Source organism: Echinops telfairi, unplaced genomic scaffold (genome assembly GCF_000313985.2).
Source record: "Echinops telfairi isolate 266 unplaced genomic scaffold, ASM31398v2 ScPeMD7_3533;HRSCAF=4204_0, whole genome shotgun sequence".
Lineage (NCBI taxonomy): Eukaryota > Metazoa > Chordata > Mammalia > Afrosoricida > Tenrecidae > Echinops > Echinops telfairi.
The window spans coordinates 49,891,335-49,904,569 of NW_022107431.1; the positions used below are offsets into that span (position 1 = coordinate 49,891,335).

The 13,235-nt window shown below is 38.5% G+C and overlaps 2 protein-coding genes across 2 annotated transcripts in view; one reads left to right on the top strand and one right to left on the bottom strand.

The window, feature by feature from the left end:
* The window catches only part of CEP85L (centrosomal protein 85 like), a 115,694-nt gene that overhangs the window by 58,127 nt on the left and 44,332 nt on the right, over positions 1–13,235 (bottom strand). The window lies entirely within an intron of this gene.
* Positions 9,006–13,235, top strand: part of PLN (phospholamban) — a 14,144-nt gene continuing 9,914 nt past the window's right edge. Inside the window, exon 1 of the mRNA XM_045294564.1 lies at positions 9,006–9,112. The gene's annotated coding sequence lies outside the window, so the exon portion shown is untranslated. The remainder of the gene's footprint in view (positions 9,113–13,235) is intronic.

A 13,235-nucleotide genomic window follows, 5' to 3' on the forward strand; every position in this document is an offset into this window, starting at 1 on the left:
AATCCAGCTGGACCCAAGGATGTACACTGGTACAGATAGGAACTGGAAACACAAGGAATCCATGGCAGATGATCCCTTCAGGATCAGTGGTGAGAGTAGTGATACCAGGAGGGTGGAGTGAAGGTGAGGGAGAAAGGGGGAACCGATTACAGAGATCGACATATAACCTCCTCCCTGGGGGACGGACAGCGGAGAAGTGGGAGAAGGGTGACGTCGGACGGTATAAGACATGACCAAATAATAATAATTTCTAAATTATCAAGGGTTCATAATGGGGGGGGGCGGGGAAGGAGGGGAAAAGTGAGGATCTGATACCAAGGGCTCGAGCAGAAAGCAAATGTTTTGAGAATGATGAGGGAAACAAATGTGCAAAAGTGCTTGACACAATGGATGTATGCATGGATTGTGATAGGAGTTGTACAAGCCCCCAATAAAATGATTTAAAAAAAAGAATTTTTTAAAAAGCTAATAATGAAGAATATCAGGATAAAATTGCAGAGAGAAGTTTAAAGAGCCCCATGTATGTTACTCACTGCCATCAAGTGGATTTCTGCTCATAGCAACCTTATAGAGGGTTTTTGAGGCTTTAAATCAGTGGTTCTCGACCTGTGGGTCACGACCCCTTTAAGGGTTGAACGAACCTTTCACCGGGGTTGCCTAAGACTATCAGAAAACACATTTCCGATGGTTGGGGGTCACCACAACATGAGGAACTGTATTAAAGGGCTGCAGCATTACCCAGCAGCTTACCAGAGGTTAGAACACAAATAGGAACAAGTTGATTGCTGTTCAGCATTAGTCTAAACATTCCTTGATATGTTTTTCAAACAAAAAGTATAAGAACCAGAAATTTTATATAGTATTTCTTTATCCTTTATTTTCAAGAATCAGGCCCATAGCTCATACTTAACATAAAGAAATAACTAGAATTTCCACTTGCCTCTTCACCTCAGAATACTTCCAGATTTAAGGAAATCCAAAGCACCTCCTATAGCAGTCATTGTAACTGATAAAGGCCTATGACAGAGTATTGGAAGAGAAATTTTGACAATGGTTCCTTTTCCAGTGTAAGTCTGTTATCATGATAAGCCTGACCATATTCTTATTATCGTTAATTAAAATACATATTAGTATTTTCACAGCAATGATACGCTTAATAAAGAAACGTTCATTTTAAATGATTCTAGATCAATTATCAATCCACACACTTATGATTAAGTAAAAATAATGCTCCGGGTCCTTGAGGTCAAACCAGAGTGAGGGACGACGGAGGATGATATAAGATATGAAAATAATAATCTATAACTGATCAAGGGTTCATGAGGGAGGGCAGGGGACGGAGGGGGAAGAAATGGGGAGCTAATATCAGGCTCAAGTGGGAAGAGAATGCTTTGAAAATAATGTTGGCAGTATATATGCAAATGTGCGTGAAACACTGGAGGACTGTATGGATTGTGATAAAAGATGTAAGAGCCCCCAATAAAAGCATTTAATTAAAACAACAACAACAGGGGAACCTGTGTAGCATCCGCGTGCCTAATTTCACTTTGGTTTGTTGTATGCACTAGAGAGACATCTGAAGGGCGGTCTTCAGTGGCCACACTGCACTCTACCTTGGAACTCAGAAGCCTCAAGAGCTCTTTTTGGTACAGTGACTGGGCATACTTTTTCCCTACTCTTTTGGTGCTTCTTGCATTAAAAGGATATGTCTGGTACACAGTTCACATTCCTTACATTTATGCAACAAAAGTGCAACTGACCCTTGATTGGCCAGCATAGAACAATTCTTGAAAAAGTTATATAAAGTTAGTTGCCCATCCACTTACTGCCATTGAATGGATTTAGAACTCAATGAGACCCTATATAGGGCTTCTGGGGTTGTAAATCTTCAGGGAACCAGGGTTTCATCTTTCTCTCTTGGAGCAGCTGGTGGGTTTTAACGACTAATTTTCAGTTAATCAGTGCAATGCTTACCTGACAGTGCCACCAGAGCTCCTTAACAAAACCAAACCCCTGCCATCCAGTACATTTTGACTTATAGTGACTCTGTATAGGGTTTCCAAGGCTGTAAATCTGCTTCACAGGACACCTTAAAGGACTGAAAGAAAAGCAAGGATGTCTCTTTGAGGACTAAGGTATGACTGACCCAAGGCACGTTATTTTCAATCACCTCATATGCATGTGAAAGTGGACACAGAGTTAAAAAAAATTGGTATATTTTAAATGTGGTACTGGCAATGAATATTATTACCAGGAAGCACAATAATACATAGCCACTCCACAAATCGGTAGGCTACACACATACCAAAGTATGAACAAAGAAATAAATAGAAGTGAAAGATCAAAGGTTCCAGAAATAATCATTAGGGCCAAACATCTTATGGGAACAGAAAGCCTCACCTTTCTCAAGCAAGAGTGCTGGTGGGTTCGAAATGCTGACCTCATGGTAGGAAGCTCAACACATAACACACTATGCCACCTGAGCTCCTTCTGAAACCACAGGACTCCGAATACTTCTCTTAGACATATCACACTTGAAGCAGTAATTCACAAACATTCAGCAGAAAAGCACCTTCCTCAAGAGTGGGATAAAATTCTCCTCTTGGGAATCTGAAAAAGTTCATCTTCACAAAATGCCCTTCAACAAAGCTTGCACTTTACAATACTATATGTTTGTTTAAGTACTAATATGCTTTAATTTATAGCATATTAGCTTAAAAATTGATTTTAATCAAATTTCTAAAAAACTGGTCTGCCTTCGCCCCCTTCTCTGCTGCCCCCAAGACACCACTCACTATGAACCGGTTTAAATCCTCAATATAAAAAGTTAACATAATATCTTTTATATAAAATTACAAAAAAGTAAAATAAAAGCAAATATGTTAAAAGAATTACAATGTCATAAAACTATATAAAAACAAAAGCAGTCAGAAGAACCCAGAATCCATCAAGAATTGCGCTGAGGAGAGGCTGTGAATTAGACCTGGTCCCATGGTCAGATGTAAACCTGGCTTTTATTTTAGGTGGTGATTTCCCCAGTCTTAACCGCTACTTAGAAAACCACAATGAGTCATGCATGAATCACTGTTAAAAGAATGCATAATGAACCATTCATCAATATGAATCCAGTGAGGAAATAAAATATGTACCTGAAAGAAGTTAAAAAAAAAAAAAGGCTTAGTATAAGAAGACTGGCAGGGGCAGGACTTCGGACAGGCCTTCCCTCACTCTCACCCTCCAAATATACCTCCATTTTTAAATAACAAGAACATCATTTTCTTGGTTACTCTATTCCTATCTCATAGTTCTCGATCATTCACATCCTCCTCTTCCTGCCCATGGTGAGCAGTCAAATTGAGGAGGATTTCTTACCTGTCCATAACCTTACTTCTGCCGCATCACTCACCCTATCCCCTGGCAGTCTTTGACCCACCTCCCCTCATCCGATCTACACTCAAGAATGACCATGAGCACAGTTCTACACTAGGTAGCAGTATTATAAAAAGTAATGGTACAAATGAGGCAGAGGACCTGCTCTCAAGCAGCCCCTCTAGGCAGATACGCTACTGAATGCAATGAAAGGAAAGCTAAGAATCAACTTGGCACAAGGCAGGGAGGGCCTCATAAAAAATGGCTTAACTGAAACAGCACCTCCATGGGAATAAAGGTTGGTAAGACATTCCTGCAAAAACACCCATGCTTAAAATAGCAGCACCACAAAAGGCTACAGGCAGCTGAGCACTGCCAGGGCCAGGGGACAGGGCACAACGGGATATGATAAGAGACAAGGGAGCTAGAACAAGAGGGCCAAAAATATCATACTAAGAGGTTTGGATTTTAGCCTGATTGAGACTGAGCTATTTGTTTGCTTGTTCCATGCAGCTACAGAAACACCTTCTAAAACTGAAATTCCCAATTGTTTATGTGTCAAGAACCTCTTTAGCAGACTGTTAAAGCCTAGTGCTCTGTTCTTAACATGTTTTTATATACATTAGACAATTCCCAACAAATTATGTAGATGCTCCACCCTTCTGGTAGCAGAGCATAAATGGTGGCTGTGCAGTGTCTCCTTCCCATTGAGTACAGCACAGGAAGGGGACAGGCACTTGGAGTGGAGAAGTCTGACAAGCACTTCACCTCGGTGGCAGGAGAGGGGCCAGAATCAACGGTGAAAAGGCTTGTTGACAGTATGTGTCATTGATCCCATGACATAAACATGTTTAAGTATCCAGTCTTTTAAAGAAGCACATTGCTCTTATCTACCATGAGAAAAACCTCAGATCAATCCCAAATGAGGATAGTCTACAAGATAGCTGATACTCCTCAACACTCTCTGGCTTAAGAAAACAAGGAAAGATTGAAAAACTGTCACAGCCTAAGGAGATACGATTACTAAATGTAATGTATATCCTACAACAGGAAAGGGACCAGGGAAAATGAAAAGTACGAACAAAATAGGGGCTTTAGATAGGAATAATGTATCAATAGTGGTTTCGCAAATATGACAAATGTACCTTAGCCATCACGAGCTGGTTCCGGCTCCTAGCCCCCTACAGACTAGAGTAGAACTGCCTTATGAGCCTGCCAAGGCCATCCTCTTGATGTAAGCTGTTAAATGGGGGAGGTGAGTATGGAGTGTACAGGAACTAGTTTTACTATCTCTGCAGTAATACTATAAATCTAAAACTGTCCTAAAAGAAAACAGTAATAAATTTATAGCATTAAAGAAGACCAAAGAAAATCAATGCACACTGGCAAAGAATAATGAAAGTGCTATGGACGGCTAAAAGAACAAACGAATCTGTCTTGGAAGAAGTACAACCACAATGCTCCTTAGAGGCAAGGATGGCAGGACTTCATCTTGCTGCTTTGGGCACGTTATCATGAGAGACCAGTCTCCGGAAGAGATGGTGCATGGTAAAGTAGAGAGGTAGTACAAAAGAAGTCGTCCCCCAATGATAGGGATTGACACCGTGGCTGCAACAATGGGCTCAAACATAAGAATAACTGTGAAAATGGTACAGGACTGGATGGTGTTTCCTTCTGTTGTACACTGGGTCACTATGAGTCAGAACTGACTCAAAGGTACCTAACAAAGGTACAACAACAAAGCATTAAAACAGAAACATGTTTAAAAAAAAACAAACAGAAACATGTTACACTGTATATATGCTGCTTGCTTTAGTGCTGCTTGCTTTATTAAAAGATTAAATAATGTTAAAAGCAGTTCTTGTTCCCGAGTAGTGCATACGTTAAGGAATGAGCAGTAGCCACAAAGCTGGCCATTCTAACCCTACGCAGTAAAGGCACTTGAGAAGACAAGCATGGCAAGGTGTTTTGGAAACGTTACAGCCTCCAGAACCCTACGAAGTAGTTCCAATCTGTACACAGGGGGCTGCCATGAGTTGGAATCAAATGACAGCAACAACCATGGTAATCTCAGAGCAGGGATGAATGTAAACAATATTTTGAGTGGTCTACAGCTGTACTATTTGAAATCATTTGAGATTCCCACGGTGACAATTACATGAACTACTAATAGTTCTGAGGTCTGAAGCCTACAATCAAAACTGAAAAACTGCTGTTTCACTTTGAGCCTAGTAAAAATGAAATTTTTTTTGCTCCCCCATTCAACTTCACGACTTGATCGCTTCCCATGAGCCTCAATTTACCAACCCATCCTCTACAGCAGTGGTTCTCAACCTTCCTAATGCCAAGACCCTTTAATACAGTTCCTCATGTTGTGGTGACCCCACAACCATAAAATTATTTTCGTTGCTACTTCATGACTGTAATTTTGCTACTGTTATGAATCGGGCGAGCCCTGTGAAAGGGTTGTTCGAACCCCAAAGGTGTCATGACGCACAGGTTGAGAACCACTGCTCTAAAGGGAAGGAGTAAATAAGTACATGAACTGATATAAAACAGATACTACATTGTAGGGTCTCTGCTAGTCACCGTGCCCACTCCACCCCACAGCTTACAACAACCCCGTTCTGCAGATAGGGCAGTCAGTCATGTTTCTTGTATAAGGCCATGTGACCAAAATGGGTTCAAACTACAATCTGAATACAAATGAAGATTTTAACAAAGCAATGTAAAATATTACTAACGCTTAGTTAGGGAACTTTGGAGGAACTCTATATTGATTATATTGCTGATAATCTGCATTCTTAGTACGCAACTTCTGTTTCACAAACTAGGAAGATGATAGAGTATAATACTTTATAAAGTTTCATCTAGTCTCATAATAATAAGCCAAACCAAGAAAAGAAAAAAAGTAAACACAGAAGAATCCTACTCTTTTTTCCAAATCAAAAAAGTTTTTTGTCTCCACTTTCCAAATCTAACACAGTCCTTAGCATCTTTCTGAGATTATGTATACCTCTGGATGCTTTTAAAGTACATGTGAAAACACATGAGGTAGCTAAGGTATACTTTATTCTGTCTATGGAAGTGTCTTATCCAACTTAGTACTATTAGTTCTGTTTTCTAGACGCGCTCAAGCTCTCCTCCAAGCTCCATTTTCAAACAAATGTGTAACTGCCAGACAAACTTAAGGCAGACTTTTTAAAAAACAGCAACAAATTTCCATTCCATCTATCTTTGTGGGTTTTATTTATTAGTTGGTCTTAGACTCTGAAACACACTAAGGGAAAAGTGTGTTTTCCCCCACACACATAAAATGCCAACCTGTTAGAGAATCATAACTATACAGAACTGGAATCTTCAACTATGCCTTACTAGTTATTCATCTTCGACAAATGACTATGTACCACCTTAGCCTTCTAGGTTTCAAAAGAGCCTTCTAGGTTTTATATTATTGGTTATTATTCACAATTCATAGTAATGAGAAATCCTTATGTCAGACTGAAAAAAAATGTTGATCGATTACTGCACACCGTGTTAAAACATTCATACAATTTCTTTAATTCAATGTTTACTTTTCCCTTAGCAATGTTCACAGAAGGTCTTGGCTGAACTATGATTTTTTTGGTTAGGTTTGGCTAATTTTAAAATAAAGATTTGCTCTGGAGATACATTTTATCTTTCTTTGGAAGAAGTTAAACCATCTCCATTTAAGGACACAAAAGCAGCTGCTGCAGCACATTTTTGTTACCCAGAAAGAAAGTGAAGCAGGCAGAGAGGTTGGTCCTCTAGAAGGATAAAAAATCTTAACTGAAAAAACTTTTCCTCATAGGTCTTAGTTTATGTTAAGGGTTTATGTGACAAAGCAATATGAATACGTGAATGATGAAAATAAAAACAAAAGAGAAATTCTCAGTTCAAACCACTGTTCAGGGTGGTTTCAAATACCCTTTAAAAATTAAATACTGACAGATTTTTCTCCTTATAAGTGAGAATTTCATAATAAATAGCATGTCCAAAATTACATAAGCAATTTAAGAATTAGAACTGCAGGCATGACTAAGTAAAACCAATATAAATAAAAACCTAACTATTAAATTAACAAAACACAGACGAGTGAAAAGCCTGGCTTTCCAGTTTTCCTTTACAATTCTACTATAAGCTAAACTCTTCTTTAAAGTTCAAAATTCCCATCTACTAAAACTTCACCTATTTAATAACTTTCAGGAAAACAACTAGATTAAATAAAGTGAATCCTTTTAAAATACCAAACAATATAAATTTCCAACAATAAAGCCTCCTTAACTAGGATGCACTGAGTGACAATCTGTGATTCTTTCTTTTTTTTTTTTTTCACTAGAAAGTTATCCTTGACTTTTCAGTAAAAGTCAATTAAAATTTTGGTAAAGTTTTATGGTAATTGTATGCAGCTGCTTTTTAAAGTCTCAATTATTTATATTTGTAAATTGTAAGGATTCTGGGGGTAATATCAAAAAACGAACTGTGATCACATTGATCCCAACCCAGAGCAGCCCTACTTACTGAGTAGTTCAACTGCCCTGTATATCTTTATGGGAGAGGGCCTCAATCTTCCTCTCGCAGTGCGGACGGTAGTTTTGAACTGCTGATCTGGGGTTAGCAGCCCACTGTGTAACCACTACACCACTAGGGGTAAACAGGTCAGTTTAAATTCCTTTTAAATAAAGTATTGTTTGGTTTGGCATGGGAGTTACTGTTCAGAAATACAGTGAAACCTGTGTGTGCAAGAGGTGGTGTAGTGGGTACGCGTTGGGCTGCGGTCCGCGTGGTGAAAACCACCAGCAGCTAAGCATGAGGAGGACTGGGCTTTCTACTCCCCACACAGGGGTCAGCCCTGACTCAATGGCGCTGAGTTTGGTCTTTGGGGTTTGGTATGAGCCAGAACTCACTGGGACTTGTTTTTCCTGGTCTCACAAGTTTTCCACAGTTGACCGGGTGCAGTCATCACTTTCCTATCATTACTTGGAAGAAAGTACTTAGCATGCTTTCCTACTCTGACAGGTTTCTGCCTTACATGACTTCCAGCTTCCCCAGGTTTTACCAGCAGGATTAGCATTCAAATTAAACAGAGATAAGTTAAACCCATTTGTCTTACTTTATCTGTAATAAAAGACAAAGCGGATTTTTAACCAAAAGAAAGTAGGGGTCTGGTTTCCTTAAATATCATCTTTTTGTCTCACATATACACAGGTATGAGGAGCAAGATATTTACTGTCTTGCTAACATTATAAAGCTGCAGCAACAACTCAAAGAAAATTGCTTGAAAGTCGGTATTATCTTGACTCTCTTAACATTCTATTACTATCACCATTTCTGCTCTTCAATATTATCACCACCCAGATGTTTTATACGATACAAATGAAGACGCATGGATCCTTAAACAGCTTTCTGAACACCAAAGAAGACTTTTTTTTCCATTTATCTGTTATATACTTTTATTCTTAAAAGTAGAACACAAAATGTTCATGGCTTTTCCACGCCTGAAGGAAGATGAACAACGTTCTGAAGTGGTGAAACTATGGCTAGCCAATCACAACTTCAGAATTCCTGTGTGACATCACAAGACCTCCCTAAAACACTTTCTCCCCTACCTACTTCAATTGTTCCCAGAGACCTGGCAACAGTCAGAAAACTTCCAGCCCGACCACCCGTAAGACTTGATACAACTCACAAAATACAGAGTATCATCATCACAGCAGCCAAGGTAAGAAAAAGATTTTACTAATTTGGATCATCTTATTTTCTAAAACTCAAACTTACTGAACTATTTTTAAAAAGAGCTGATGGCATTTTATAAACTTTAGCTCAAAATTAAGACAACAGAATATCTGATAGGACAGAGGGCTTAATTTCTAAATACACACATACTCAGTGACATGAAGATTGGGCATTTATAGACTTTACAAACTTCAGAACCTGGATCTGCTCGTCTTTGATTTTGATAGTTTGTCAGTTTAACTTCTACTTTCACTTTATTTTTCAAATGTAAACTTCTGCCAACATAAAAATCTTCCCATTACGTTTCCCTGTTTGGTGACAGTGGTGATTTAATTTCTCCGTGTGAAAACAAAGGAAAACAGTCTGGGTTTTTATGACTGTGCTGTGACAGAGAGCAGGGCTGGGGTGGCTACTTGGACCTGGCACGAGACTCACTCGCAGAGCTGTGTGGCAGCACATCAGGCAGGCTATCCCAACACGACATTCTATTTCCTTACAGTGAGTGTCCATGTAGTGAGTATGCACCAGATACAATGCAGTTTTAGAATCCACAATAAAAAATCACTTTTTAAATGTGCTGGAAGACTTGTGTCCATTCTATGAAGTCCAGGCAATTTTTTTGAAAAAAAAACACTTTTAAAAATTCAAGCTTTTACTAGAAACTTGAATATAACCCTACGAAAAAACGCATATGGAAAAATGTCCAGACTAATTCATTCTGTTTGTAATAAAGTTCTTTTGGCAACACAAATGCTCCTAAGTACTGCATTTGAGCTAAACTGATTGTCTACTCTGCTCATCGATAGATATAACTTTGTCAGGTACTTGCCAGGGGTTCTGCAGTTTCCCTTTCTGGGGGAAAAAAAGGGAAGAAAAGAGCAGATGGATCAAGGTGCTGCCGTAAATGTTAAGATTTCTGTTTGAATCGGACTCTGTCACAATTCCAAAATGAATACATTAGGTGAGCTTCCTCATTTCTGATTCTTAATTCAGTCATGGCATAAACAATGATGCCAAGTTTTATTTCCTTATTTTCATGGACATGCAAAAATGAAATTTACTTCTAGAATTCTCCATTCCTGTATTAACTTTGCTGCTCATTAGAATTTCATAATTCTGTAGGCAGCTTTCATTAAGAGAAGCAAAACTATTTCTATTTTTCCTACCACGGAGGCACTTCAGTTGTCCCTCAGTCCCTGCGGGTGCGGATTTTCCCTCTGCTACGACTGACATCACTCAATGTGTGTGCTTTATGTGCATGCTATTCAAATATCAGATTCCATTCTTACATTTCATATTGGGTGTCACAAATGATTTTATTGTATCAGGTTATACTGTACCATGCAGTGCTCCCCAAAGCAGATAATTTCTAGGAAGAACATACATTTCTAGAAACGTCTTTCTCAGCTGAGCAGTATGTCTACGGAGCATGCCCTAGTTACAGGGACTATTCAAATGTCACACACCATGTCCTAGGGCCGGCCACTGTCCTCCAACTGGTCCATGGCTGGGATTAAGAAGTGAGAGTCAAGAACACCCTTTGTTTATGAAGACATAGGGTTTAAAACCAGGTGCTAGGTTTTTTAAATAATAGATAAGTTAAAGTGAAAATGTAAAAGATTTTTAAATTGTAAAAAAATAAGTTTTAAAACTGTGAAAGAGCTGGAGTACTTGCTTTAGAGCGACCATTCTCATTCACTATTACCAAGGCCTTCAAAAAGTCTGTGGACAGATGGAATTAAAAGGTAATGGAATTTTTCAATTAATTTCATGAAGCACCTTCATATGGCAAAAGACAAATATTTTAACCACATCTTAAAGATTAAAGGGAAACTGTATCCCAGAAACGCACTGCATTTGATTATATATTTATATTTTGTTTCTTAGTCTCATTAAATAATTGGCGGTAACAGGAAGTTCAGGAAAAAATGAAAAATCAAGTACTTTACATGTAAACATTAGACTACTCCTCTAAATTGACATCCTTCTTTATTTATGAAGAACAATGTTCTAAATGTGCTGGTGTATGCACTGTCTGTCTTGATCCTCCAAAGCCTTCTGTATCAGTCACTGCGCCTCCACTTTACAATTCAGGAAACCAATGCAAAAAGGTGAACAGTCCAAGGTCACAACAGAGCTCGGCAAGGAGAGCAATGGTGGGAGACACCACGTTGCATGACTCTAAGCCACATCATCCTCGACACTGACCAGCACAGTTTGAAAATAAAGCATGGCACCGGCAAAGCTAAACAGGGAGACTTCAGATACTGCGATTGGCAAACTCAAAGACAAACCTATAGAGTCTGCAACTTCTTTTAATTTAAAACCATTCCATTTAAAGTTAATTTATGCAGAGGTATTGTGCCCTTGCTGGACTAAATGTATCATCTTCATTTTCTTTAGTTATTGAACAATACACCATTGAGAGCAAAGTTCAATAAATGCGCAAACTTTAAAACGCATACCCTACAGTCAAAATTTATGTTCCTTTTATTTTATCGTACCTTTGAGCCATTTAGCTGCCAAGGTTAAATCTGCGTCAGAGTTGTATGAGCCCCTAATAAAACGATTAAAAAAAAAATCTGCCTCAGAACTTTTCATAAAATGCACACTGGGTACTTTTCTGCAGTCCATATAATATCCTTATCTTTCCTCAATGTCTGTTCTGACTCCCCCACTCTACCATCTAAGTACCCAACCCCTTTGCCCTGGGGTGTTTGAACTGAGGAGGTTTGCTTTGTTATCCATGTTATGAAAACCAGTAACTTATACCTAAATTGTGAATTAGCACAGTGCTGGGCAGAATGACAAAGGAGTAAACCTACCAGAAATGAAGAAAAACACCCTTCTAAATTAAAGTCCTAAATCAGGTGTGATGCTCTCCTCCAGAAATAGTGCACCCACATTCTCACCCAGCTTACTGTGAAGCATGTATGACTGAAGAAACATGGAAATGAGCACAGAATGCCACTGCCACCCAGCAGACTCGTAGTCAGCTGGGGACCCCTAGTGCTTTTTCATTGTATTCCACCTTTAGGGATTTCAAATAACAAAGGCTGACTGATTCACTCACGTTTGGGGGGCCGGGGAAGGGCATATTTAATACACTGCACTTTCCCCCCTAACTTTTCCAATATCCCCTCCTCCCATTTTCTTATTGAAAACAAGCAAAACTGAAGTCCAGCTCCCCCAGAATTCAGAAGCTTTTCTTAAGTGCGGAAAAATTAACTTTAAATCACTACATAAGCATGTGAAAATAGACAGATAATGAAAACACGCCTACAGATAAAATAGCAACAGCAGTATGTCCATTTCAAAGAAAAAAATATCAAAATCTCCGTGCTTTTTAATGACTTTTCTCATCACGTGGGTTTGAAAGAAACATTTCATGTGGGGTTAACGTAAAATATATGTTGACATAATTCTTTTAATAAGCAGCTTATTCAAAGCAGCTTAAAGATTCTTTCCAATAGCCAGTCTGGACCAACAAAGCTCTGCCCCGAAGCAATTGCAAATAGAATTTCTAAGTTTAATATTGGACCACCTCAAAAAAGGAAATGATTCTAGAAAAGTGAATTTCAGATGCCAGTAAACAGATGACAAATCTAATGATGAACTTCCTTGATTTAATTAAACACACTTTACAGAATAACTTCTGGCTCATCTGTGGAAATGGCCAATGTGAATAGTCTTGCCCTCAGACAGTGTACATTGGAAAATGGACTATTACAGATGTAGTTGTTAAAATTAAACATATTACCATTTGTTCTCCCTTTTGACTCATTATTAATTTGTTGTAGCTTCTATTCTACTTCTCTTGGATTTAGGTTTTTCTGTGTTTTACTTTGTTGTCATTGTTGGGTTTTTTGTACGATTTTTTTATATGATTTTCAGGATAGGTAAATCCACAGACACAATTACTAGATTAATAGTCCCTTAGGGTTTGGGGAGGCTGGGGGGGTAATAATAATTGGTAAGAGAATTTTTTAAATGGTATAAAACGGATTGTGGTGATTATTGCACAACTCTTTTTAATAAATTATCACCATTGAAATGTATAGTTCGTGAATTATGTGCCCCAAAAACCTGCTTTTTAAAAAAGAATTAGA